Genomic DNA, 6,424 nt, shown 5'->3' on the forward strand with positions numbered 1-6,424 from the left:
TTGGATTTGAGACTTTAGTCTTTGCAACTTTACAGATCTTCTTTATGCACCAAGAGCTTGTAACACTCCAAAGAGAAAGGAAAAATTGAAATCGCATCATATGACCCCTTTAAGGTAAAATGAAAATTAATTACATTTTACTTGATGTTTACACCACATGACAATTTCTAAGACATTAAATAGAACCTTTTCTGTCAAACCTTTTTTAAAACCAACATGAATACAAAGAATGCATTTCTAAGAACTTTGCATATGTTTTAAACTAGATTTTTTTTAACAGGAAGGGGGATGCAGTGTTCCAGTTGCTGTTTACAGCGAAGTTAAGAATTCACAACTCTACCTGACTGGAGCGGTGTACAGTCTCGATGGTTCAGACAGTCTGAAGGAGACCATGCAGACAAGCATCAGCTCTAACAATCAGGTTGTTAATCCACTACAATATAGATAAAAATTCCAATTTTCTGAATCCTTCGTTGAATTTTACACTTATTTGAGCATCTGTAACCTCATTATTCCCAGGCTGAGGAACAGGAGAAAGTTGATGAGAAGGTCCAGCATGTGGGCATCACTGCTTTAAAGGTGTCAGAAGCAGCCCAGGACGCCGCAGTGAAGTTAGGAGTGGACCTCGGAAATCTGCTGCTCAGCAAAGGGGCCAAAGAGATACTGACTGTAGCCAGACAGCTTAATGATGTGCGATAGGTATATAATAGTCCATATTTGTAGCTGAAGACCAACCACCCCTACCAGAAGTATTTTTTATAGATTTCAGTGTCAACAAGTGTTATCGTGTCGTCCTATGGCCTTTATACAGTATTTTGTGTTATTAAGATAACAGTTTTCACAGAAAACATTTCTTTGTATTTACTGGAGTTTTTTACTGCAGGTCAATTTGCAGTTACTACTTAAAACAGACTTGCAGTATGATGCATAGTAATAATGTATAATTAATAATAATTATATTTGCTCTCATTTTAAGCCATGAACACGCAATCATGCCTTTTAAGATGGTGTGTGTTGTATCTAAACACATGCTTATTTGAAACTTGAATTATTCTGGGGTGTATATTTTCTGGAGTTGCTTGAAGTATCATCTACATTTTACACTGACTCTGGTTATATGCACACGTGAATGTGTACAGCATAATAACCTGTGAACCACTTCAAAACGTTTTTGTATGATTGAGTCAGCTGTTTTTTCCGTAGATGTAGAGTTTCAGACATTTGCCACTGATATATTTCGTGCATTTGTTAAATGTTGTCATTGAATCTTTTAAATTGAATCTAACATCAGTGCCTGGAAATTCAAAATATCACCTCTGCAGATATCTTTGTGTATTAGCTCTAGTCTGGTGAAGATGCCATTTGGAGTTTGTAAGCAGTGCCTGAGCCTTTTCATTCACTCCACTCAAATTCATACAAGTCCTTGCTTTATTTATTTGGTTAAATGTATTTTAGCACCCTCTTGTGCCTGCATTTGTATGATAAAACATGATCAAACTTAGCTAGTATTCTTTTATTTTGGTATTCTGAAACACAGTTTTATTTTATTTATTTATTTATTTTGGTTGGTTTTACAGCCATAGTTTAACTCACCATGTTGAATCAATGTGAGCATATGCAAGATTCTTAGAATGTAATGAAATGATTGAATTCTATAAAATACATTCAGTTCTTAATTTTAGTTGAGTTTTTTTTTTTTTAAGACCTTACATGTGATGGTATTGGGGATAGTAAATAAAGGAGTAAATCATTATTACATTATCAGGTAGGGCAGGTTTATTGAGTTTAGCATTGTATATTACTGCTTGTGTGTAGACAAGACAAGTTAATGTGAAGAGAAGAAGAGTTAAGCAAAGAGAAATGAGAATGAAACCTTAATAATGGTCTTGATTGAGATCAGAAGATATGTTCTTGTTTTTCATTTACTGTATGAAAGAATTGAGGAAGGTTCAGTGACTGAAGAGGAATAAAATATAGATAAAATAAATATGCACACCACACACATATAACGAAATCTAGCTAAAATCACCCAAACAACACAAACAAGAAAATTAAATTTAATTAAATATAATTTATATATTGATTATGTGGTGTGTTCATTTCTGTTGTACAGACGAGAGCAGCGTGGACATTCTGCTAAACATCTCTTTTTTTGTGCTCAACAGATATGGGTTTGGAACAACATGACGGTAAACTATTTATTTAATAAAAAAATAAAATAAAAATCCACCATCATCAGTTATTTTAGTATCTTTGAATTACTATTATAGTTTTTATTAATATTTTGTATTATTGAATTTAGATTTTCTTTATATATATATATATATATATATATAATTTAATATACATTTAATTTATTTTAAATTAAATATATTTCCTATTAAAGTTTTTTTTTTCTTGGACCTGGCAACCCTACTCTGAACTCTTAACATAAAAAATTTATTTTTAAAGATTTATTATCAGTTTTATTTATTACAGATACATACTTTTCAAGATTGATGTTTCATATATATACATGTTACAGGTACCAGGTGACATGTAGACAGTGCAGGACTCACAGATGTGTTCTTGTTCTGAGGGTGAACTCGCTTTATTAGCGTGTGGCTTCTTCTGGCAACCAGTTGTGGCATGTTGCCATCGCGTCCACTCATTTTCATAGGAAATGACATACCACGCTGTCCACAGAAGTCTATAATCTCATACCTGCTTTAATGAACAAACATGCATTTCAAAAACACGTACATATTTGCGCGACACTCACATTTTTATATTATTTTTTTAAATGTATAAAACATAATCTAAACATTTAATAAATGATAAACTAAGAACTAAATAATGCTATCATATAATAATTATCGAAAGTAGATAAATAAAAATATTTTTTTGTTTCCGTTTCCATGGGAGAGAGCGCACGTGACGTTGGAGCATCATGATGCTCTGGCTGCTCTTCTGTCCATCCCAGAGGCTTTGAGTCACGCTTCGCCAAGAAGCTCTCCTTCAGGACTCGTTTTTCATTCATTTCTGCACGGGATTACCAGTGGCACAGAACCTGTTTTCTGTTACCTATTGTAAAGAGAAAAGTGACCTACATTTCAACACTTATTATTCAACACTTAATATTTCCTCTGAGTGTGAGTCTGGGTAAGTGATTCCAAGAATTTGGTTTCCAGTCTTTGCAGTTAATTCTCAGCTGTAACATAACTTTAAAATTCTTGTTTTATCATCTGTGAGACTTATAACCATAGCATTGCGTCTGATAATGTATTTTATATATTTATGGTATTCTTTTATCCTATTATATTTTAATCATATTACTATTTTATGCTATATTATGCAATGCCAAATTACTATGCTAGTGTCTTAAGAGGGCTTGATAACCTCAGTTAGGTTTTTTTTATTATTTAATACAAGTAATAATGTAATATATATCATATCATTTTTTTTTAAATATGTATGTGGTCTGTAATATATGTGCATGGTATTAAGAGAGATAAAACGACTAATTCTTGTAGATTAGCCTACATACAGTGTATAGCATAAAGACCACAAAGCCAAATCTCTTGATTCTCTATAGTGGCCTGTTAAACTTTTTCTTTTTTTGTGTGCAATAATTTTATTAACCCTTGAAAGGGCAGGCACAAAATAATACATTACTGTTTTCTAATAAATTAGAGCTTATTTTCTTTAATACAATTTCATATCTTTTAGAATTCTTTGTTTTTTCCATAATAATAATCTATTTACCATTCAAAGGGTTAATAAAAAGAAATGTTCACAAAATTAGTGAATACACACTAAATACTATTTTCACAATCCAAATTCCAGTTTTCTGATACAAACTCTATGTAGCATGTGTATGGATGTGTGTTATGTAACACTTGTATATCACAGGAGTGGTGATCGTTTGTTCTACCCATATGTCTGTGAGAAATTCTGTTTATGTTTCACTGGTTACAATACATTCCAACAAGATTTCCATTGTCTCCACACAGCAGCACAATCTACTAATTCTCATGTGAACACTAGAGCGATCCCCTAGCTAGTGTTCTCTGTGGGACTGAGCCTGTGATATCTCTCTCTGACCTGGCTATTCACATTCTCTGATTTCGTTCTTCCCTTTGGTTCCAAACTCCAGGGACTTACATCTAGCCAGCCAATTCAATGTGTCAGCACAATGCGGTCTCTCTGAGGAAATCAAATCCCAGCCTTTTAGAAGAGCTCCAAATTCAAAACCAGATCAATCTGACAGAGTAGGGGCCTCTCCTGAATGAGCAGAAAGTGTAAAGAGGTTTGTGTTTCAAGGGGAAAGTATAGGAAGACGCTCCCACTGAAGATTTCTCATTTTGAATGTATAGTGATGTAGCCTACCATATGATGACTCATGGCATTTCTTTACTAGAAGACAAAGTGATATTAGATGTAAAAATGTAACTATGTAGTTTATCACATGGATCAGGGTGTTCTGTACTTTTCCTTTGAAAGATTTTTATACAGAATATTGTACTGTATATAGATGTTCTGTACAACCAGTAGAGAAGTAAAGTGTTTTGAAAATATAGTAAAAACAATGTCAAGTAGCTGTTTTCTGTTTGAATATATTTTGCAATGTAATTTCTTCCTGTGATGGCAAAGCTGAATTTTCAGCATCATTACTCCAGTCCTCAGTGTCACATGATCCTTCAGAAATCATTCTAATATGCTGATTTTGTGCTCAAGAAACTTTCTTTCTTATTAATATTTATTCCTTAATATTTTGGTGGAAATGATGATACATTACCATTCAGTTTGAAATAAATAGGCCTACATTAAAAAAAGAAAAAAACAATAAAAAAAAAAAAAAAAAAATTGTATTCAGTATTAAATTGACCAAAAGTGACAGTAAAGGCAATGATAATGGATAATGATGTTTATATTTCAAATAGATGCTGTTATTTTGAACTTTCTATTTATTAAAGAATTCTGACAAAAAAAATCTATCACGGTTTAAAAAAATTGTATTCAGTATTAAATTGACCAAAAGTGACAGTAAAGGCAATGATAATGTCATAAAATGTTTATATTTCAAATAGATGCTGTTATTTTGAACTTTCTATTTATTAAAGAATTCTGACAAAAAAAATCTATCACGGTTTCTACAAAACTATTAAGCAGGGAAAACTTTTTTCAACATTGATAATAATAAGAAGCATTATTATTAATTGAGGACCAATAATAATTGATAAAAAATTGAGCACCAAATCATCATATTAGAATGATTTCTGAAGGATCATGTGACACTGAAGACTGGAGTAATGATGCTGAAAATTCAGCTTTGCCATCACAGGAAGAAATTATTTAAAATATATATTAAAATAGAAAACAGTTATTTTAAATTGTAATAATATTTCACAATATTACTGTTTTTACTGTATTTTTGATCAAATAAATGCAGCTTTGGTGAGAATAAGAGACATCTTTTAATAAAATTAAAAAACCTTAATTATTCAAAACTTTTGACCGGTAGTGTATGGTCACAGCACTGAAGGATTTTTCCTCTCTTTAGACCTTTGGAATGGCAGTGAAGACATCTGATGGGGTCAGTTAGTATTGCTATGGAGGACAGCCTGTGTAATGGAGGAACACAGCTCCAGGAAGCTCCATTGCTAACCCATCTGAAGAAGGTGGAGAACCACATCACAGAGGCGCAGCGCTTCTCTCACCTGCCCAAACGCACTGCTGTGGACCTGGAGTTCAGAGACCTGTCCTGCACCATCAGAGAAGGACCGTGGTGGAAGAAACAAGGTCAGGAGATCATATTTTACACATTTTGATTAAGGTAACCATATTTTGTCATTCTCATTTAACTCAACGGTCCTAAATAGTGCATGACTTGTAGTTTTGACCTCATTGACCTAATTTGAAACAGACCTTAAGGTGGGGGTCTTGTCATTATAAGACATTATCATAATCATAAGACACCATCAACAGAAGTGGCAAAAAACAAACAAACAAGAAGGCATACAGTATGTGCTACGTTTCTGTTTTATTAAATTTGTTTTTTAAGACAATTTTGTATTTATAAAAAGTTATTTATAAAACTATTTATAAAAATACACAAAAATACGTTTTATACAAATGTTTTAATTATACAGAATAGGCTAGATAAATAAAAAAATGTTAGTTGGTTATGAGGCAATTAAAAACCATTTTCATAAAAATATAACTGTATAAAAGTTTTTACAAAAAACTTTAAAGAAAAGAGACAAAAGGTTTATAATGCAGCTGGTAAAACTCTAGGGTATGGAAGCCCGTTTCCGCCACTGAATAAAAAAAAAAAAAAGAAGGTAATTGCGACTTTTTATCTCGCAATTCTGACTTTTTTTTCTCGCAATTGCGAGTTTATATCTCGCAATTCTGACTTTTTTCTCGCAATTGCGAGTTTATA

At 32.3% G+C, this 6,424-nt stretch overlaps 2 pseudogenes; both read left to right on the top strand.

Annotated features, from left to right (window-relative positions):
• Window positions 1–1,208, top strand: part of LOC107690450 (porphobilinogen deaminase-like) — a 5,954-nt pseudogene extending 4,746 nt beyond the window's left edge.
• Window positions 1,209–5,551: 4,343 nt separating this feature from the next.
• LOC107690469 (ATP-binding cassette sub-family G member 4-like) overlaps window positions 5,552–6,424 on the top strand; it is a 6,713-nt pseudogene continuing 5,840 nt past the window's right edge.

Source organism: Sinocyclocheilus anshuiensis, unplaced genomic scaffold (assembly GCF_001515605.1).
Source record: "Sinocyclocheilus anshuiensis isolate Anshui unplaced genomic scaffold, SAMN03320099.WGS_v1.1 scaffold1455, whole genome shotgun sequence".
NCBI classification, from domain to species: Eukaryota; Metazoa; Chordata; class Actinopteri; order Cypriniformes; family Cyprinidae; genus Sinocyclocheilus; species Sinocyclocheilus anshuiensis.